The following is a 23,591-nucleotide window of genomic DNA, read 5'->3' as shown; positions in this document are numbered from 1 at the left end:
ATTAAGAAAGTGCTATATCTTCTTCTAAAATATTCCACACTTATTCCACAGAAGGCCAGAAGGATTACATTTTGGCCCCTGATCAGGAAAGGAGCCAATCAGGGATCTGGGGCATAAACTCAGAATGCATTCACAGGCCCTGTTCTAACCTCTCCATCACTATCACCCTCTAAATAAATACCCTGAATAGTTGCTATTGGGTTCCAAGAAACTTTATTCAATCTTTTCTTCATTACTTTTCTAACTGTAATTTCACTACTATGCACCAAGATCTAGATAGTTTAACTCTTATGCTCTGTAACAAGCAGGAGATTATATTTTATTCAAAGTAAGAAGCTACCAGCTGTAAAGCAACCTAACAGATTTTCCTGGGATGGAGGTGGGGTTGGTTGGAGGGATGTGGAGGGGAGGGGGGAAAGACATTTAGTCTTATTGTGTTGCCTGCTCACAAAACTTATAACCAAGGCTGGAATGCGGCTTCTACCACTTTAAAAGATAGGAAGCTTTAAATAAATTGTTTTAAGTGCTTCATTCATCAGCCTAATAGAGTGTGTAATATGAACTTCAAAAAGTGTAGAGATTGACTCTGAAGACCATTCTCCCATATCAGCAAATTAACAGGGGCCAGAAAATGCCTATCATTGATCCTTGGGTTTTCATAAAGGCTTCTTATTGATCTGACCAACAAAGTACAAAAATGGCATCCATCAAAAAATTGTCTTCCTAATGTTGTTGGCCCACTTAAATTATTTACAAATAATTACATAAGATCTGAGGCAGAGAGATATTTTTCCAGCCACAAAATTTAAGCCATCTTTTCCCTCAGCCTTCATTTATGACATTTCTCACTGTCTCCAAGCTCTTTTAAAAATTAAGTTTAATTTATTAAGCATATATGATTCACTAGGCAGGTACCAGGGATGCAAAAACAGAAAATGAAATAGGTCCTGTCCTCAAAGAGATTACATTCTCTGCTAAAGCATAGGGTATGTAAACAGAAAAAAATATATACATAATTCAAAAAGGCAGAGAGTACTGACAAATGATTGGATAAGTAAAGGTGACATTGAGCTTGACTTGGAAGGAATCTAGGGATTCAAAAAGTGCATGAGGAGTGAGGGTATGAAAACAATCTGTATTAAAGTGTGGAGACATGATGAATGTCAGGGAAGAATGCAGTAGGCCAGTTTGGCTGGAAAATAGAGTGTACGAAGAAGAGTAATTTGGAAAGTCCGAAAAGATATGTTAGATAGTTTGGGTCCATGCTCCTCCCTTAACAATCATGGTCTGATGGTAGCCCCCTTTATCACCCATCATGTCTTTACATCAGATCCCAGGCACCACTTGGAAAGTTCAACCTAATGGTTTATGAGGATATAACTCAGGACATAGAGTTGGGAGCTTGAAGGTATTTTAGAGATCATTTAGTGAAATCCACTTCCTCATTTTATAGGTAAAGAAAATGAGAATCACATTATATATGTAGCAAGTAGCAAGGCCTAGCTCCAAACTATAGGATCTGCATTTTCCACTAGACAGTGAGCCTTTACCCAGGGCAGTAAAAACAGAAAGATTTTATGGTCATCTTGCTCAGCCACCACCACCAAATATAATAACTTATATTTATTTAGTAATTTATTAAAAACAATTTGAGATATATTAAACCCTCATGTCTCACAACAACTTTGTGGGGTAGATAGTGAAAGTATTATTATTCCATCCTTAAGATTTTTTGATTCTATGAGATTTTGAGTTCTGCCACAGAATCATCACATTCTCCTGCCAAGATACCTCAGCCTTGCTCAGCAGGGGCTACCTAAGAATTGAAAAGGAAGGATGGACACAAAGCCCAGGAAGCTCCTGGTTTCTACCAATTACTACTAGGTAGAGGAGGAAGCCTTGGGTGCAGGGATGTCCCAAGGGACTGGCCTGAAAAAAGTCACACAGGAAATCCACCAACAGGAATAATGGATGAGGAAATTGAAGCAACGAAAGATAAGATAACTTGCCAGATTCATATAGTCAGTAAATGTCAGATTTCAATTTAGATATTACTGATTCCAAGTAAGTAATCAACACTTCTTGTGTATTGATAAGCTTACAAGTGTCCAAAAAAGGCAATCTGAGATATTAAATGTTTATGATATAGGATTCATTGAAGGAAATGGGTGTATTTAGTTTAAAGAAAAGAAGACAGGGGGCTGGGGATTGGCAACTCTGTTCTAAATATCTGAAGGGGGAATAGATTTGTTCTGTTCTGTCCTGGAGGGCAGAATGAGAAGCAATGGGTATAATTTGCAAAGAGACTCACAATCTCAACTGTCAGGAAAAATTATTTAAAAACCAGAGTTATTTCCTGGTGAATAAGTGAAATGGGCTGCCTTGAAAAGAAGTCGCCTTCCTGGGAGGTCCTGAAACAGAGGCTGGACAACCACTTTTTAGGCACATTATGGTGGTGATTTCTTCACGTACAAATTAAACTGTATGGCTGCTGAAGTCACTTCCAGACTTCAGATTCTGTGATTCTGAGACTCAGACATGAGTTGAGATACAGAGCAAGTTCTGTGTTAGAACCAGGACTTAAATTACATATCTTACTCTTTCACTTCATTGTTGTTATCATTATCCTAACTAACATTTCTATAGCTCTTATATGTTCCAGGCTGTGTGCTAATTTTACAATTAATTTTACTTTACAATTTTTACCTCATTTGATCCTCACAACAACTCTGGGAGATGGGTGCTATTACTATACTCATTTTATAGTTGACAAATAGACAGTTAAGTAAGTTAGGTAACTTGCTTAAGAGCACAGTCTGAGTTCGAATTTGCACTCAAGTTTTTGGATTCCAGGTACAGCATTTTACCCACTGAGCCATCTAGCTGTCCATAACACCAGCTCCTATCATGCCTTGGGAAGGGGTAAAGGTTAAAGAGAGAGGATATCCAGGAAAGACTTAGATGGACATAAATTTTCAAGTGTAAAAATTTTCTTTCTGTGTTTCACTTAATCTAAAGCTGTGCCTAAAGCAAAACCCACTTGGCTATTCTAGGACCCTTCAAACCATAACCTTCAATAGAATGGCAAAGCTGTTGTATGTTCACAAGGAAGTGGGATCTCTCATATTGCTTAAGACATTTGCCTCTTGCTTCTGCCCTTAGAATGTGAGCCCCTTCTGGACAAGGACTGGCTTTTGCCTTTTTTGCTTTGGTGTCCTCAGTGCTTAGGACAGTATCCTGGGACCTATTAGGTGTTAATTAAATGCTTATCGACTGCATGACAAAATCCAGGTGGAGAAATGAATCTGGAGCTAGGAAAAAATAGTATCAAAGTCTACCTGTAAAATTGGTTGGATAAATTATTAAAATGATCATCAGTTTCTTCACCTGTAAAGTAGAGAGAATACCTGTAGTAGTAATTTTGTTGGATTGTTAAGTAGAGAGTTTGTAAATCTTAAAGGAGTTTTGCTTTCTGTTAAGCCTCATGTGGTACTCAGAGCCATTCTGTCACTGAGCAGATGGACAGAACCTACAAATGTTCCCACAAAGTACAAACAGGGTGTTGAATTCTATAGCTAGTACTTGGGTTATCAGCTTTTGATTGATTTCCTCACTGCTATGAGAAAACCTGTTCATCCAGATTCTCCCATTGCTTTAGCCACTCCCTGGTTTGTAAGGGAGGCACCCTGGGAAACTGCCTTAACTCTTTCAAATCACCAGGCCCCCATTAAACAAATTTCTGTTTATCCAGTACCCCAGTATCTTGGAAGTGCTCATGTGACTTTGCTAGAGTGGAAGAAGCTATGGACTTAAAGGCAGGAGATCCAACCTTTTCTACTGACTCACTGTGTGACCTTGGGTCTCACTTCTTTGAAATTCAGTTTCCTCAACTATAAAATAAAGGGGGCAAGCCAATTGATTATTCTCTGTCCCTTTCTCTTCTTCATCCCTTCCTCTTTGTGTCTTTCTCCTTCCTTTTCCCTATTTCTCCCAGGCTGGAAGTACAAGGGCTACTCACAAACCCTTGACATGAAAACTTTGACTAGTTCTGTTTCTGAGGTTGGGGCTCTACTCCTCTCCCATTCCGCTCACTCCTGGAAGCTTATCATATTGGTGAATTAAGGTGGAAACCTGATGGACTTAGTCATTATTATAGCTGAGAATTCCTGAGCTCCAGGGATCCACTATCATTAACCTTTCTAGTAGCAAGGATTACAGGTGGGTACCACTGTGCCCGGATCCTAGTTCTAATTTCCTATGAGTCAGGAAGCAACCAAGGCACTAGGGAAGTCTGGATCATCATATATACTCCAAGGAAGAAGAATTGCTAAACTACATATTTTAAGCTATTTCATGGTTCGCATATAGCGGGGAGGTAAAGTTCCTTGGTGATAGAGAAAAAAAGCCCCACAATTAGAAGAGTTCTAATTATTGTTATTAATAGCAATTATTCAGAACCTCCTTATGGATGACATTATTCAATGTGAACTTTGCCTCTGTCCTTTAGGAGCTCATAATTAGAGAAAACCAGGGCCAGTCTTATGCGTAGATGGAGGCAGCTGCCTACAATGCTGTATGATGCCAGAAAGACCCATCTGTCCCCAAAATCTTTCCCTCATTGTTCTGAAGTTCCAATATTAGAGGTTCAGATTTTGGGATTAGGTCATTGTATTTCTAGAAGACTCCTGTTAAAATGCAAATTCAATTCAATCAGCTCAGTGCAAAAATATCAAAATCCCCTTTATAGTCAAGGTTTTATGTCCTGTCACCATTTTTCTAAACTCTTTATATCTCTTTCCTTGTGTTTAGTAGTGACCTGACCTACTCTACTAAAGTTTAGGGCATTCTGTGGGTGTTCAGTAAATTCTTTGTAATCGACTGATTGACCTTTGGTTTCTTTCCTTTACCATCCTGGAAGACTCAGGAGTCATTCCGTGACTCGCATGGTACAACCTCCACCCAGTTGTGTCTGAATTGCTTACCACGCCCAGGACCCAATTCCTGTTAGCCCTAAAATGCCCTTATTCTTTTCTTGCCTATAATATGAATATTTTCCTCTTTATCAACTAACAAATCAATTGTTTTATTTATGTATTTGTTCATTTAGCAAACAAGCAAGAAAGCATTAAGTACCCTGTGTCTGTTAAGCTCCTGTTACAAGCCAAGAAAGATGCAAATATAATTCAAATCTAGTTTCTGTCTCTACCTTCTTTTTATACTCTGTGTGCCCTGGACAGTGGTCTGACTTCTGAATCAGCCCCAGGCTCTTTGTGCTATATGTATTTGTGTAAATGCCACATCTCCCTTGCTAGCTTATAAACTCCTTGGGAACAAGATCTGTGTCTTAGGCATCTTATTCCCCTAGCACCTAGCAGAATGCCTGGCAGTTCATCGACACTCAATAATGTTTTTCTTTCCTTTCCCTTTTTTTTTTTTTTTTATGGTGATCTTCAGAATAACAAGTAAAATCTGGTTTGCATATGAAGCATGAGTCACAGTACTTTCCTTTTTAGAACCAACAAACTATGTTGCTTTTCACTGTCATCTTTGTTCTCCTAGTTGAACATCTCAGTGTTATTTCAAATCCTCCATTTTGGCATGAGAATCCTGGTGATATAGTCCCCAGTGGGTCTGGCAATATGCGAGGAATGAAGGACTGGCAAAGGAGGGGAGAGATAGGCCTGCAGAGAAAATGGCCTCAGCTCAAAGGTAGAATCAGGAGTGATTTTTCTTAGTGAAATGTAAATTTTAAAACAGCTTTGAAAAACCCTCAGTTTTCAAAAATACTTGAAATGCAAACTTCCTGAAGTGATTTAAAAACAGGGTTATTGCATAAGACTTCAGGCCTTTCCCCTCTCTTTCCACTAACTAAAAGCTCTCCATTGTCTACTCTGAAGCTCTGTATGAGAGGGATGCCTCAGACAAAAGTCACCATTTGGTCTGTGCATCACATTATGTATGAAAAAAATTAAAAGGGCCCAATCTTGCACCGTGTCCAATCTTTAGACCATTTTATTCATATTTAATTCAATTCAACAAACATTTATCCTTTCACTTAAGGTCTTCACGCAAAGACTAGCTGATTACTTGTCAGACATTTTGTAGAGAAGATTTTTGCGTTCATAACATGCTTTGCAAACCTGAAGGCTAAATAGAAATAATAAATATTTAATATAATAACAAATGTCAGTTACTGCTATTATTATAGATTAGTCTAGATGGACTCTGAGATTCTGTGATTCTATGAACGATTTTCAAGCATTTGCTAAGTCAGCAGAGCCTGATGGCCAATCTGATCATAAGATAATTATCATTGTAACCTGAGATGGCTGGGTTATGCCCTTGGTTTGTTCCTAATACTCATACTCAGACAAGCTAGACAGTTCTCCAAGCAGGGATGCTTGTTCTGTCCCAATACAGAAAGAAAGGACTAATCTTCTGGATTCTGAATCCCAAGGAAAGGAACTCCAGTGTTATATCACATCATACATGAAAATGAATAGGAATGGCAACTGATAATCCCTAGGAGCCTCTTTCCTTGACTGTAGCAGATGTAAGACAAATAATCTACCTTAGAGATGCTGCAAACTTGCTGTTGCTAAAATGGCCATTCTTAGATCACCAGTGACCAAGAATTCTGATGCTTATATAATAAGAATTGTCTATAGGCCTTTTGTCAACCACCAGCTAAAATGCAGCCACATTAGCATGTGGGCTTTCTGCCTCACACATTCCCTACTCCTTGGATCTTTATAAGGGATTGACTATTCCTAACTTCTGCAATTGCCTCTGTATTGGAAAGCAATTCCCACTCATTTTTGAACATATTATGGAGAGATAGCCACTATCTACAACAGACCTTCTGAAGCCCCAAAGGACAAACTTGTCCAATGTTGCAAAGCTGATAGAATTATAAGGAAAATGCACATCTCTGTAATCCAAACCCACTAACACTGGTCCTTTAGACTCCACCCCCTGTTCAAAAATATTTTTGATTAAATGGATATCAGGACATAAGGAAACTGGACTCCCCTTTTCAACTGAGATATAGGGCACTGTGACTTAGGAGGAAGCAGGTGTGTAGAGATATTCATACTGAACCCATGGGAGATGATGTTTAACACAGAGTTTTGGTCTGAGTGTTTGTTTTCTTCTAATCCCAGGAGTTAGGGGTAGGGAGTGAAAGTTAACAGTCAAGAGTCATGAGGAAAAAAAAAATCTCTTTTTTTCCATTGAAAGCAGTGCTGCATGACTTTGTACAATTCTTCAAACAACATTGGGAGATTGAAGTTTCTTTTCACTTCTCACAGAAAACTACCAGAGCATCTGTGAGTAATAAATACTGTTTCCCTGAACAGGAGATGGGGGAGATTCAGCCCACAGATTAGGGCCACATTCAGGCTTGATGTTTTGAACAGCCAATCATGTCTTTGAAAGACACTGAGGGCAAAGATAATCTATCCTATGCCCTCTACTTCCCTGCTGTATGACTGGATGACTCAGTAAGGCAGAATCAAACTCAAGGTGAATTTCTGGGCTTCCTGACACCTATCATAGTTTTCTATCACCACAGACCACACTCCTTCCCTACTTCCTGTAATCAGCTGATGACATAGGGAAATGTGTGTTTTTAGTAGTCTTTTTTCAGGGAAGAGCTACAAAACATTCAAAGTGAATCTATAATACCTTCAATGATCAAGATTTCAGAGAAATCTATAGAAGTTTGGTAGTTTCAAGGAACCTTAGAAATCATTTAGTCCCAAACTCTGACCATTATATAAATCCCCTTTACTACATGAATGACTGATAAATTGAAAAAATATTAAAATACTTATTAGATGCCAAGCACTATGTATTATTTGGAACGGCCTTTGTCTTCAAGTAACATATTCTAATAGGGATAGAGAAGGGCCCATTCAGCCTCTGAATAAATATCCATATGATCTATTTATATACTGAATCTATACTTATATAACTAAACAAGACTTTAGGACTCAAAGACAACACTAAAAATTCAAGAACTTCAAAGTTTCCTTCCCTTCTTTGTCCTATGATTTCAATGGTTCCAATCAAGTAACTATTCAGTCAATCAGTCAACAGACATTATATTAACCCAAGACAGGATATGGCTAAAATCCAAGCAATTAAAAAGAATTCCTGCACAAAATCTGTTTTGTAGATTTTAATGTATATTTTAAAAAGTACTATAATGTATTAAAATATACAAACTAACCAACTTAAATCTCTGTTAGTTGCTAATTAGATCAAATATTTTCTAAGTCTTCCTTTGGAAATGACAATAATAAGGCCAGAAAGCAATGGTCTGAAGAGGAACCATTAGTTTCAACACTGTTATCTCAGAGCCAGTAGTTTTAACCATCTGTGACTAACTGTTGACTCCATGCTTAGTCATCTCAACCAGTTGTAGCAATAAGAGAAAATCAAGGAATGCAGTGCCTATCATTCTAAATTAGCTACACTGTGTCAAGCAGGAAAAAAAGGACTTTTTTTTCTATATGAGCCTGAAAACATCAGGTTCACTCTCCATGAAATACTTTCTCCATGAAATGACTCACTTTTTGCCCAAGATTTTTATCTTCTATATGTCTTGTTTGTATATTGTAGTTTGCATATTGTTTCCTCCATGAAATTGTGAACTCCTAGGGAACAGAAACTGTCTTTTGCCTTTCTTTTTATTCCCTGCACTTGGTGAGGATGTTGAAGAAGAGATTCTTCTTCAGATATGGTTTGAAAGAGGTGACCTTCCATTCTCAAGATTTTTTTGATTCTATGAGATTTTGAGTTCTGCCACAGAACCATCACATTCTTCTGCCAAGATACCTCAGCCTTGCTCAGCAGGGGCTACCTAAGGATTGAAAAGGAAAGATGGACACAAAGCCCAGGCTGCTCCTGATTTCTACCAATTACTACTAGGTAGAGGAGGAAGCCTTGGGTGCAGGGATGTCCTAAGGGATTGGCCTGAAAGAAAGTCACACAGGAAATCCACCAATTATCCAGGAATAATGGTTTTCATTCACTGCCTTCTTGGATAGACTTCAAAGAAGCACCCTACAAACGAATGGCTCATTCCCTTTTCCTAGTCACCCATTCTCTGACACTCATAATTTCAGTTTAAAGAGAGACAATCCAGGACAGAAATGGAGATGGTTTATTTAGTGGGCTCTCACAGTTTTACTTACTGTTGTTCATTTACAGCAGTGCCCCTTTGGAAAGCTCCTAAATGTACCAAGGGGCACCACACATGGTAATATAAATAAAGGGCCTCTCCCAATAATGTAGAAAGTACCTAACAAAGATTATCTTGTTTCTACTCTGTTAACATTATGTTTGCAAACCCATAAATGTCATTTATGGTGCAGCCATTCCTTGATCTCAGGAATCTTAAATTCAGAGAAGGAAAGGATCGTAGAATCATTTAGTTTAATTTATCTCATTCACAGATGGAGAAACTGAGGTCCAGGGAAGTCATATGACCTGGTAAAAGTCTCAAGAAGTAATGAAGTAACAAAGTCAGGATTCTATTTATGCATGATTTCACTAATTCACAAGAAACATTTGGAAAACATCCCCCTACCCAAAGAAAAACAAAAACAAAAACAACCCCCCCCCAAAACAAACTCTCTTTTGGGATTTGCTGGTTTAAATACATCATGTCTAGAGAGAGGAGACTGGACTATCCCACCTACTGAAAGGGCAATCCTAGCTTTAAGGTTCATTCATCTCTAAGTCCACTTCACAGGAAAGCAACAGCACTGAGAAAGGTAATCCTGGCAAAGCACCTGAGAGCACCAACTCAGTCCTTTGATGCTTCTGGCCCTGATGTCATGAAACTTTTAAAGAGACATTTCTCTTATAGCAACGGTATCTATGTTCCCCATGAGTTAGTTGTTGATGTGTGTTTTCTCAACTCTTTCCATCAGCCCTGCCGTCTCTGAACTGTATAGACAGAGCCTCTTTAGAGAGTGCCTTAGCTTTCACTCCCAGTCTGTGTTTATTTTAACATCAAAGACTCATCTAGGGGGAAATTGCTTAACTAGCTCCATGAAACACGAAGGGCTTTGCAAAAAGATTTGGTTGCAACTAAAAAAAAATTAATATACTCTGGCCCAGTTTGTTAAACCCCTATTCTCCTGAAATCAGAAACTGTCCTGACAGATGGGGCTGTTCCCTGGCTCTTTCATGGATGTATAAGGCTGAAATGAAAACTAAGGCATTAGACTCCCACCACTTGCCATATATTTATGGGGAAAAAAAGGGATCTGGCTAATTTAAATGATAGGATTAAATGGGGCTGGGGAAGAGGGAAGTGCCTCTATGCTATATTGTTGCCAGTTTAGCTCTTTGAAGCAAGTGGCCCATGCCGTAACAATGGCTAAGCTTTGATCTTAATTTACTGTAGCCATGTAATTATCTCAGAGCAGAGGTCTCTACCTGACAAATCAGCATACTTCATAAGTAGCTATACTTTTGGAAAGTGAGGTGGGGAGGAAGGGGGGAAGCCCAACCCCAAAACACAAAGGAAAAAGACCTTTAAATAGGTCAAAGCTGTAAAATCAGACAAAAGTCTGAGGATTATTCTGTAACAAACCCATAAGACTTCCCTTCTTCATATTAAAGATTATGTATTTTCTGGAGAGTGCTTATGTTGGCCTTGAAATCTCTCTGACCATCAACATGTCACAATGCCTTGAGGTGAACTGTTCCTGAAATTAACATCAATGGCTATTCCCTTGAAATATTGTGTGAAGAGTAAACTGACCCAAGCTTTGGAAAATTCAACTGCTTACTGATTAAATCCTGATGAGAAAGAAATATGAAGCAGCATGATAAATGTGGATAGGGATAATGAAGCATGTAAAAGAGGTCATCTTGCACCATCCTTACAAGGGAAACATCAATTGTTTACAGTGTTGATAAGTTTGCTTAAAAAAAAAATAAAAAGTCCAGTCTTAACAGAAGAAATGCCGAATCCCCCCAAAAGGCCCCTACAGGTTTTTTTCCATTTACTTTTTAGAAATAATGTGGGGCAGATGTAAACTGAGCAAAATCTCTGGGAACAACCTTGCAAATTGCTTTCAGTGCAAGAGGCCAGCAAGATGGATGTCACAGAGACCTTTATCAGCAGGTCCAGAATACATGATTTCCCCTTTACCTGACTCAGGATTCTCATCTTTTGACTCCAAGTGCTGTTTTTAATTTTATTTTTTAATTTTAAAGAATCCACCCCAACTATTATCTATGACTCATTCTCATTACTGCTTTGTCTCTGTATTTGCCTTTACTCAGCTTGGCGTAGAGCACTGGCATTGGAGGCAGAAAGATCTGTGTTCAGAACTTGCCTATAACACTTACTTGCCATTGGAGGACAAGGAATTCAGTTACACCCTTGTTCTTTTGTATTTAGAGAATGGGGGTGATAGTACATATTACCTATTGGTAGTACAGGACCGTTGTAAGGCTGAAGTGAGATGTTTGTAAAGAACCAGAAAATATACTTTGTATTTATTTCCTTTATACTATAGATGTTTTTACATGTACTTCTTGTCTCTCTCATTAGTACATAGGCTCCTTTTGATCAGGGATTGATTCTTGTGTCCTCAGCTCCTACAAAAATGTTTGGCACATAGTAGGTGTTTAATGTTACCAAGGTTCCTAGCTAAACCTAGAACATTTTGTATGAGACTAATTGGTGAGACAATGCAGACTGGACAACAATGTGAGAAGCGCAGATGGAGAGGAGAAAGATTCTTTATTCTTTCTATGAGAGAGAGAGAGAGAGAGAGAGAGAGAGAGAGAGAGAGAGAGAGAGAGAGAGAGAGAGAGAGAGAGAGAGAGAGAGAGAGAGAGAGAAAGAGAGAGAGAGATTCACTTATGGCTCTAGATTCTAGGGAAGAGAAAATAAAGATTCTCTTGCAGCCATGTAGAAGAGCCAGAGTCTAAACACATCCCTGATTTCTACCTTGCTTTTTTAGAAGCTCCAGGAAATTTCTCCTTGTATGAGGGTGGGGTTTCTGTTGAAGCTGGCAATTAGGATTATATTCCTGTTGACTGTTAGGATCATAAATTTAGAACTGGAAGGGACTTCCAGAGGACATCCAGATGAACCTATTCATTCTATAGGTGAGGAAGTTGTGGACCTGAAAGTGAAGTGATTGTTCCAAAGTCATAAAGGTGGTAATAAAAAATTATCAAAGGTGGCATTTGAACATAGCTCCTCTGATTCCAAAGCCATAGATATTTCCATTTTACTATTCTAACTTATTATTGTTTTCTCTACCTGGAAAATTCTTCTTCCTTTTTCTCAGCTACCCAACTTCATAATCTGACTCAGAATGTTTTTACTTCCTTCTGAAAACCTTCTGTGAATAATTCAGGGCAAACTATAATTGCTCCATTATCCTGTGTCTCCTGAGCACAGGTGTATGTGATGGACATTCTAAGAGGCATGTTGTCCAGTGGCCATGTTCCTATGGCTCTTTTGGTCCCTTTACCATGATAATATCCAATTTTATCTTCTTCTGTCTTTACCCACTAGGCTTTATTCAATGCTTTGAATACATTAGGTACTCAGAAAATATTCATGAGTAAGATTATTTAGTCAAACAGTCAATTAGTTTTTATGAAGCACCTACTATGTGTCAGATTAAGTACTAAGCACTGGGGATACAAAGAAAAGCAAAATAAAAAATAGTCCCTGGCTTCAAGACTTCTCACAATTTTATGTAATTAGATTAAGAACAAAATAATCTCACTTTTTCTTAACAATGAATCATTTTAGAGACCATAGTAGTAATATTAGGCCTTGGACAAACAAGTTCAAAGCACAACTTTGTTAAGTCATTATAGGAAAAAAATGGCATTAATACACCTTCAGTTATCACAACAACCAAATACCCCTAAGACAGAGATTTGGATGAGTAATGATGTCAGAGAAGGAAGCCTTTTTGATCCCTACCCTTCCAAGCTTCAGAAGGTACTGTCATAACATGGAACTTATTTTAAGATGTTATTTTCTTCCCAACCTCCCCCATTCCCACATCCCAGTTTTAGACTCTTCTGAGTTCCTGCAGGTTTGGTTGCTCTCTAGTGATACCTTTACTGTAATGATTTGTGAGTATGCCCTACCTTTCCTTATATATTATATGCTCTTTGCATTCTATGAAATTCCTATAATAATGCCTGCTATGTTTAAATGTTCAATACATATTTGTTGAATGATCATAACATTGTTTTAGAATATTTTTGATGACCTAAATTGTGAGTGATGAGATTCATTCATTCATTCAAAAGCCATTAATTAAGTATCTGCCATAGTGGATAAAGCATAGGGCTTTGAGTCAGAAAGACCTGAGTTCAAATCTAGTCTTAGATGCTTACTAGTAGTGTGACTCTGAGCTAGTCAATTGATCTCTTTTTGCCTTAGTCCTGTGGAGTTAAATTGGCAAACTACTTCAGTATCTTTACCAAGAAAATGGAAAACTACTTCAGTATATTTCACAAGAAAACTCTATGGACAATATTGATGTATTATGCTCCATGGGATCATGACAAGAAGAAGTACAATATTTATTTTTTTCTTCAAATGCTTTATTTGATTATTCTACACTGACCTGTGTTCTGGGTCAAGTAGGAAAGAGAAATCTAGCTCAAGCACTCCAGCTACCAGTCCACTGAGGGTGGAAGGCTGACTAAGAAATGTAATGCACAGTATACTCACCCTCAATTTTATGTGTGTTGATATAAAAAAGAATAAGCTCCAGACAATATAGAAAACAGGGCAATAAAGTGCAATATTTTGCACTTGGTCTTTAAAAACAGATGATGAAATGCATTTCCCCTTCTCCATAGAAAATGAAGTAAAATCTTTGGGTACAGAATGTTATGTGGGCTCTATCAGACATAGTTACTTTGTCCATTGATTTTGTTTAACTTTTATACTTTTCTAGAGGGGAGGATTCAATGAAGAAGACAAATGTTTGTAAATGACCATAGTATAAAAATCAAAAGGTTTATCAAATAACATTAAAAATAAATATAATTTAACAGTGACCTCAAACATAAGATGATGAAGAAGTTATGCTATATTTTCTAAGTACCTAAACTATAAAGAAGGCTTTTCTTCCTTACCTCTCTGGTGGAATCCCTGGTATCCTTGGAAATGTCACCTCTTATAAAAGATCTTCCCTGATCTCTTTCAGTTGTTAGTTCTCTCTGTATACTCTCTGAAACTACTTTGTGTTTACTCTCTATATATTTTGTTTCTACATATTATTTTCAAATAGAATATAAGCTTCTTGGGGGCTGAGATTATTTTGTTCTTGTCTTTGTATGCTCAAAGCTTGGTACACAATAACTTCTGTATAACAGCTTTATTGAATTGAATAGTAATACAACACAACCTACCTATAACCTGTCTAAAATTTGGAGTTAACTGAGTTTCAGAGATTTTAAGTGATTTCCCTTGGTTACACATTTCTGAAATATCAGTGAAAGGAACTGAACCCACCTCTTCATGAATCCAAGGCTAATAGTTTATTCACTATTACATGATGCCTCTGTAAACTAGAAATACTAATACCTTTCCTACCTACTACAAGATGTTGTCAGTAGGATCATATGAACTTATTAAGGGAAAGAGCTTTGAATACCGAAAGTCTCTAATAATTGCTAATGAGTAAGGTTACTGCTAGGCGGCTCAATAGATAAGAGTACCAGGCCTTGAGTTAAGAACACTCTTTTTCCCTAGTTCAAATTTAAAGCCTTTTGGTTCAGTTTCCTCATGTGTAAAATAATTTGGAGAAGGAAATGGCAAGCCACACCCAGGATCTTTGCCAAGGTAACCCCAAATGGAGTCACAGAGAGTTGGACAAAACTAAAACTGATTGAATGATAATAGTGTTGCTGCTACTTGAACTTTATATGAAAATATCTCTTGATGCATCAGGATAGGACCTAATCATATTCTAAATTAGGTTTCTATCTGGGAATCACATTTGACCAGACAACTTCATGATTCTGAAAATGAAAGATCTAATGAAACTTGTTCATGACTAGTTCCCCTTATGGTTTATCAATCTGTCATTGTTATTTTCAAAGTCACTAGAATCTGGAAATGCTGAAGAAACACCTTGATTTATACAACACTTTAGAACAACTTATGTTATCTGTGTTAACCTCTCAAGCACATTTCTTCTCACTCTTCTACTTACTTCTCATTCCATTTTTGTCCTTTTAATATCCTTTTTTAACATTACTAGTTGCCTACCATACTTGGTGGCTTAATATGCTATAAGTCTTTTATTTCTTTCTCTTGATTTCTTTTGGCTGCTGAAAAGGAAAATTCTGCCCATGGTGACCTTTTCCTGATTTCCTTGATGTGATAAGCTACCCCTGGCCATAGCAGATGCTATTTAGCTATTTAACACCAGTCATTTGTGTGTGCGAGCTTCCCTCACCTCCTTCCATTGTTTAACTTCTTTTAACTTCATACAAGCCTGATCAGAGTTTAGGATTCACCTGTATTTTTGTAGGCAAATTGCTGAAAAAAGCCCACTTTATACTGCTAAGACCAGTTCTGGTAAGGAAACTATCCACTTCCATTAGTCTGGAACCACATTAAAAGATGAGAATGTAAGGTTTTAACAGATTCACATATAATATGCCCACCCTCCTGGGCCTTGATGGAGGGCACTGTTCTCTGCTTTGGAGATCTCCTCCATAATTAAAGGCAAGCTTTTGAGTAGGAATAAGGCTGTTTGATTTTCATGCTGAAACATTATTACAGGAATGCACAGCGCATAGTCAGCGCTGTCCAAACCGGAGCATGGAAATTGTTCACACAAATCTTTTCATGAGGCTGACAGAGCCTTCTGTATTCTCTCCTCATTCTGTTCCAAGGGGATTGGGGAGGAGGGCGGGGTTGGTGTGGAGATCAGTGATGGAATTTAATTTCTTATGATTTCTTATGTGTCCATTCACAAGGTTAGGGTATTTTTTTTTAAGGGAGAAAAGTTGCTATGGTAACAGCCACATATCGCAGAGTTCTTATCTGAGCCCTAACAAATACTGCTTCTTAAAGAAATAAACAAATCCCTGAGCCCTGAAGAAGGCCACAGAGAAACATCAGTATATACATATATAAATATATATACACACACACCCATGGATAGATTTGGCGCATGTTGAAAATGAACATTTCTTAGGGAGAAGGAAGCAGAGGGTATGATGGACAAGGGAAGGTGGGGAGCCCTCCCTGATCATCAAGTTGGAGTATTGTTCCTCTGAACAGTGCCAGGAGAACAATTCCTTGGTTGCCAGGGTTGACAGCTTGAAAAGAGGTGCAAAAAAGGAATGGCTGGCTCAGGAAGATCACAATGGGGTCCTGAAACTCCAACTTCCAAGAGGCCAATGTATATTTGATCTGGGCAGCCATGCTTGTGCCATGAGTAGTGTGCAGTGAGGTGGCGGCCTTCTGTTCCATCCCTAGCAGACAGATGATATCACAGCCGGCCCCTTCGGCAATGGCATGACAGCTTAGTCAAAGCTTCCGTTGAATATCCTCTCCCCTCTCACAGGGATGTTTAAATGGCCTGCTGTGCTCTGATGTCTGGGTGTGGATCCACCAAAAGGCATAAGCTGGTGGGCGGGTCGTTGCCCACTCTACATCCCACTGAGTCCATGCTGGTTTATTCTTCTCTACTGAGAAGCTTTGAGCTGGAGAAGGGAAAGGGAAGCAGCATGAAGAACTTGAGAGGCTGTGCAAAATTTCACCCCATAGAAATTGCCTGTTGCTTTCCTTTCCAAAACTTATCCTTTGAGAATTGTGCTTCTTAGAGCAATTATAAGGTCTGAGGATACTTCAACAACTCCTCCTCTTCCTCCTTTTCTTTCTCCTCCTCCTTTTTCTCCTTCTCCTCTTCTTCCTCCTCCTACTTCTTTTCCAGTTACTACTACTGCCACTACTGCTGCTGCTGCTACTACTACTACTCTTACTACTACTACCACCCAGCACTTTAAAGTTTGCAAATTGCTTTTCAGATATTATCCCATTTGATGTTCAAAATAACCCTGTGAAGTAGATAACAAAGTATCAGTATTCCCATTTTACAGATGAGAAAATTGAATCACAGAGAGATTAAGCAACTTGATTAGGATCACACAGCAACTGGCAAGTGAGAAATTTGAACCCAGATCTGCCTGTTCCTTGAGGGGACCAGCCTCATTTTTTAACTTGCATCCTCACTTCCTGGCATGTAAGTGCTTACTAAATGCTTGAATATTGATTGTCTTTAGATCTAGTGGTCTATATAACTATTACTTCATACTATCTCTTATTTATCCTTTCATTTATGCCTTGCCTACCATTCCTTACTCATGCCTGCATTCATGTTGTGATGTTTCCTGACCACCAGCTGGCTTACCTTCACTATAGCTTTGTTTTTAAAAAGGCACAGTTAATGTAATAGTAAAGGTAGTTTGAATGGCTAATTTTTTTTTTCCTGTTCAGTGATAATAGGAACAAAATTTGGTTTAATGTTTGATTATCTCTGAAAAAAATGAGAAAAAGCCAAGAGATAGAGAACAAATGCAATATTTGCTCCAAGGCTAAAAAAGAGGAAATGTTAGAATTGTTTCTGTTTATTAGCTAAAGTCAAAGCTTTTGAGTTTGCCCACTCCCCTTTCATTTGAGTCATGGAAAACTAGTGAGCAACAGGCAAGAATGCAGGAATATGTCTGGTTCCTCAGTCTTCACAAATACAAAAAATCAATTTGGTATGTGTGTGTGTTTGTGTATGTTAATACAACAACCAACTGAGGTTTTCCTTTAAAAAAAAAAAAGAAAAAAAGAGAGAGAGTACCACAAGAAAAGGCTTTTAAAAAGAGGGAAAAATGCTTCATAGTTTTTCCCCTCCTTAATGACAAGCAAGAGACACATTTAAACATGCTGTGGAAAAGCAAAAAAAAAAAAAAAAAAGTCCAAATTTATGTGATGAGAACTGAGCTCCACTGGCATTGTTTTTCTTCAGATGGTAAAGTTACTGCAAATCTGTAGTTTCAAATTCTCTCTCTGAAGAAAGATTTCTAAACTCTTAGGCAGATACATTGGCTCACTTTGTATAAAGACTCTCATTACACCAGCAAGAAATCCTAGGCTTGATTAAGTGGCCCCTTCCCTTTCCCCCACTATAACCTGTATTTGAATTTTCTACCAACTTTCCCCAAAGTCTGTTGACTGCCAAACTATAAATGCTATTTTTGACTGAGTCACTCAGGCAAAGGGAAAAAAAAAGAAAAAAGAAGTTTTTTACTCCAGCTCCTAATGTTTCCCTAGCCCAGTTGTTTGACTAAAGGGAACATGTCCTTCCGTGGGTTTTTGTTTGCAAAAATGTGGATGATGGAAGAAAAAGTGGAGGCTAAGAAGAGTTTGTTAGGCCCCAAGGGAGCATGGAATAGTCTGACCTTCTTCTATAGCCACTGATCACCCAAAGGGTGATGTTCTCTCCGTAATTAAACATTACAGGGGTGAGAACTGAGAACCACTGAAAGGCATTCAAAGCTAGTTGTGTAAGTAAGCACACAATGTTTCATTTATTCACAAGAAGAAAGTATTTGGAGTCTCTCATGGTGGGCGTGGTTAGAAACACCTCCTGGAAAAATGAAAAATAAAACATTGGATGAAATCCTGCTTGGGGAGGCTGGCATACTATCTCAAGATTTGCATGGTTTTGGTGAAATCAAAAGTAAGTCATGCATTCTTAGGGAGAGCTGAACCACTCTTTAATAGATCAGACCATGACTAGAGCTGGGTCCTAGGTGGAAAATATAAACAAGATTTTAAATTTTATTTTATTTTATTTTGGCAATTTACTAGAACCAAACATCATAGGATCAGCAATTTAGAGCAAAAATGTGATCTTATATGTCATCTAGTCCAACTTCTTAATTGTATAGATGAAGAAACTTGGATTCTGAAATGACTTATTTAAGGTCACACAGTCATAGAGACAATCTGAACCTAGATTATTTTTCTAATTCCAAAGGCAGTGTTCTTTTCATGTATAAGCTGGCTCTCATGTCAATGATTATTATTCTGGAGGCAGGGTGGTAATCCTGCTAAAATCCCATCAGAGGTACAGTCACCTTAATGCAATCAAAGTAAAGAGTCTCCATGTCTTTTTATCAACTCCTCAAAATGTTAATCCATTTCTAGTCTCTTTCATAGCTCTAATCTATAAATTACCTACTTGATGCTTTGAATGGGAGGTGATATAAATATCTTAAATTCAAAAACTGAACTCATCATCTTTCTCCTCAAACTCACTCCTCTTCCAGACTTTCTTATTTTAGTCTAAGATACTCTCTAGCTAACTCTCCTCACAAATAGTTCAGACTTGATTTGCCATTGATTCAGGAAAAGAATGAGGCTGATGACTTTGGCAGTTCTGCCTCATTTAATTACAATTCACACAGAAGTCAAAACATCACTCTGTGATGTCACTGGTCCTCCTTGAAAAGGAAGGACAAATAGTTGACAGATTTTGCCATTTCTACCTCTTCACTCTCAGGTGTGCATCTCCTTTCCCTCACAGACACTATGCTAGTTCAAGTGCTCATTATTTCTCTTCTGGATTATTGAGAGAACCTCCTAATTGGTCTGCCATCCCCAAATCTCTTCCTCTCTAATCCACAATCTATAATTGTCAATTGTCAAGCCTGACCACATGGCTCCTCCTTAAAATAACCTTCAATCATTGCTTCCAGAATAAAATAAAATTACCCTCTTTGATATTTAAAGTCAACTGAATAAGCACTTATTAAGTACTTATTATGTACTGGCTAATGGCTAAACTCTAAGGATAGGTAAAAGCAACCAAACAACCAACCCATGTTTTGTTCTCAGGAAGCTCCCAGACTAAAACAACTACATACAAATGAGCAAAACAGGATAAATCAGAGATCATCAACAGAGAGAAGGTGCTAAGATTAAGGAAGTTTGGGGAATCCTCTTGCAGAAGGTGGGACTTTAGCTAAGACTTGAAGGAACTAGGGAAGCTGGGAGCTGAACATGAAGAGGGTTCCAGGTATGGGGGAGAACCAGTGAAAATGTCCAGAGTTAAGTGATTGAGTATCTTGATTGAGAAATAGCAAAGAAGTTTTTGTCACTGAATCACATAGTATATGAAGGAGAGTACAATGTAATAAGATTTGAAAAGGGAGCAGATTATGAAGGGTTTTAAAAGCCAAACAGATGATTTTATATTTGTTCTTGGAAGCAACTGAGGACTTATTGGAGTTTACTGAATGTGGGGGGAGGTGACATGGTCAGACATATGTTTTAGAAAAATTAATTTGATAGGCTGAATGGAGAATGGTTTGATGTGGGGAGAGACGTGTCAGGGGGACCAGCTAGTAGCCTATTACAGTGGTCCAGGCTTGAAGTGATGAAGGCCTGGACCAAGATAATCACAGTTCTAAAGGTTTTGAAGGTTAAAAGGGCTGGGATTGGACACAAGGACAACAAAAAGCGAGGGGTTCAAGGAAAACAGGTAAGCTGTGATCCTGGTGACTGGGAAACTGGTGATACCCCTAACAGAAATAAGAAAATAGGGAATAGGGAAGGGAGAACTTGAGGGAAAATATAATTGGTTCAGTTTTGGATATTTTGAGTTTAAGATACTCATAGAATATTTAGTTCAAAATATCTAAGAGGTAGTTGGAAATGTGAGACTAGAGGTCAGGATAGATATTAGTGCTAGACAGGTGGATCTGAGAATTATTTGCAAAAAAGATGATAATTGAATTTTCAGAAGATGATGATATCATCAAAATTATATAAAGGGAGAAGAAAAGAGCTGTCTCCTCAACTATGATTCTTAGAATCCTTTTGACAACCTTCAGTGTTCAACTTAAGCATCATCTGCAAGAAACTTTTCCTAATTCCTTAGTGGCTTGTGTTTCTGACCCTCTCCCCTAGTCACCTTGCATTTATTTTCTATCAATCTATATACGGACACGTTATTGCCCTTGGCTCAAGGACTGGATGGTTTTGATTTTGTTGTCTCTCCAGCAACTAGCAAAATGTTCGGCATACAGTAGGGACTTAATAAATTCTTGGTGATTGCCTAATTAGAGACAAACATCCATCCCCATATTTGCCTATACTTGTGCCTTGGGCTTATAAACTGCCTAGTTCTCATTCCAAACCCTCCCTCCATATCTAAGCAACTCAGACATATTTGGAAAATGAAAAAAAAAGAGAAGATGGTATTAATAGGATGGTGGTCATTAAATGTATACACTGAAAAGAGAGACTTGGTCAGAGAAGCCAAGCATGTTAATATAGCCAAAGAGTCCATCTGTTTTCTTCTCAGCTGGGCTCCTCTCATTACTGCTTAATGGGTGAGAATTGGGTGGAGGAAAAGGGCCAGTCCTCTTGATGACAAAGGGGAAATCCAGCACTGGGGTCAGGTTACTAGGCTGAGGTCAGAAATGTAGAGACAAGGATTTCAGAGGATAGAGAAGCAGTGGACAGGAAATAAAATTAAAGCATATGCAAGCCATATCAAGCTGAAGTTTGGAACCCAGCAAATCAGAGGCAGGAGGTATTGGGGAGGCACTAAACTTCAGGCTCATGGGCAGAAACAGGGCAGACCCAGGGAGGTAGTCTGCAAGCAAGGGGTTAGGGACATTTCCTGACCCTTAGTACCTTAAATCATTTTTTCTTTTATTTGGGAAAGCTCAGCACAGTGCTTGGCACATAACAGGTGCTTACAAAATGCTCTCTTTTTTCCCCTGTTATTCCCTCCTCAATCCCTTTAATAGAATGTAAATGTCTTAAGATCAGGGACTTTTTGGTTTGATATCTTCAATGGCCTCCAAAGTACCTTGTGGACTTCTTGGCCCATATTCTATGTATCCAGGATCATGGCTTTGCACAAAAGTTTGTGGCTACTAAGCACTTATTAAATTGAATTGAATTTTAACAAGCTTTCTGAAATCACTTTTATATCTCCCCAGCCTTCCATTTTAGCATAGAGCTTTGTCTATAATAGCTTTAGAATTAATGGTTATTGAATAGATTTTTAAAATGAACTAGTTGATCCTCAGCTAGGTGACACAGTGGATAGAGTGCCAGGCTTGGAGTCAGGAAAACACATCTTCCTAAGTCCAAATCTGACCTCAGATACTTACTATCTGTGTAATCCTGGCCAAGTCACTTAACTCTGTTTTCCTCAGTTTCCTCATTTGAAAAATGAGTTGGAGAAGGAAATGGCAAACAATTCAAGTAGCTTTGCCAAGAAAACCCCAAATGAGGTTACAAAGAGACAGACATAACTGAAAATAACTGAACAATGCCAACAAAAATTGACCCTCTTTATTTTATTGATGAAGAAATTGAGACACAGACCAAATGACTTCCCAAGTCATCAAGCTAATTTAATGAAAGGTAGCATGTTTAACTGGTTGAAATCAGTAGAGTTAGGTTGAAATCCTACTTTAGACTCTAATTAGTTATTTGATTCTGAACAAGTTTCAGTCTACTTGCTTAATATTATATAAATTATAATGAAGTTATCACTGAACATCTAGGTAGCACAGTGGATAGACTATTGTGTCTAAAGTCAGAAAGACTCATCATCCTGAGTTCAATCTGGCCTTAGGCACTTACTGTATGATCCTGGGAAATTCACTTAACCATGTTTGCCTCAGTTTCCTTATCTGTAAAATGAGTGGAAAGGAAATGGCATACCACTTCATATCTTTGTCAAGAAAATCCCAAATGGAGTCATGAAGATTAAGATATGACTGAAAAGACTGAATGACAACCACAAAGTTATATTAGTGGCAAAAGTTAACACTACAATTCTTTACTGCTAGTTCTTCACTCTACTCTGTCTAATTTTCACTTACTATATCAGAGATATAACTAGCATTTATTTTTCTTATTTTCTCTTCATTCCTTCTCTCTCTTTGCTCCTTCCTTCCTTCCTTCCTTCCTTCCTTCCTTCCTTCCTTCCTTCCTTCCTTCCTTCCTTCCTTCCTTCCTTCCTTCCTTCCTTCCTTCCTTCCTTCCTTCTTCTTTTGTTTCTTTGTTTCTTCCTTGAACACTTCAGGGAGAATAGGGAAGTGGGGAAGGCAGGCCACTTTTAAGCTCACCTCAGGTATTGTAAGCCTTGGCTGGGAAGAAAGTGAACCATCTGGCAGCTTCCTATTTGAACTAATTATTCTTGCTAACTAGGTGCTAAGCTCAGTTCTTTCTACTTTGTGGAAGGTGTGCAATATTCTCTAAATTTTGGTGCCCTAGGCTAGAACTCCAGTAGTCCTATTATGGTTATACTCTATTCTGAGCTGTCATTGTACCTTGCCACCAAGGATCCCTTGGCCTTTCCTTGATTTTCAGCAGGACAACAGCAGAATCATCTCATTCTAAATTGTACCTCTTTCTGTGATCTACTATGGCCCGACAACATGATATGTAGGAGGTCTTGGCTTGCCTATGCAATTCAGAGGCTGGTTTTGTACTTAGCTGCTAAGCTTTCTGATGCTTAGCCACAGGAACATATGGACTC

At 38.2% G+C, this 23,591-nt stretch overlaps 1 protein-coding gene across 1 annotated transcript in view; it reads right to left on the bottom strand.

Moving 5' to 3' along the window:
• Positions 1 to 23,591, bottom strand: part of MAML2 (mastermind like transcriptional coactivator 2) — a 404,964-nt gene that overhangs the window by 137,491 nt on the left and 243,882 nt on the right. The window lies entirely within an intron of this gene.

The sequence above is a fragment of the Sminthopsis crassicaudata genome, chromosome 3, assembly GCF_048593235.1.
Source record: "Sminthopsis crassicaudata isolate SCR6 chromosome 3, ASM4859323v1, whole genome shotgun sequence".
NCBI lineage: Eukaryota > Metazoa > Chordata > Mammalia > Dasyuromorphia > Dasyuridae > Sminthopsis > Sminthopsis crassicaudata.
Note: the sequence above shows the minus strand (reverse complement) of the source record. Positions and strands in the feature narration are given on the sequence as shown.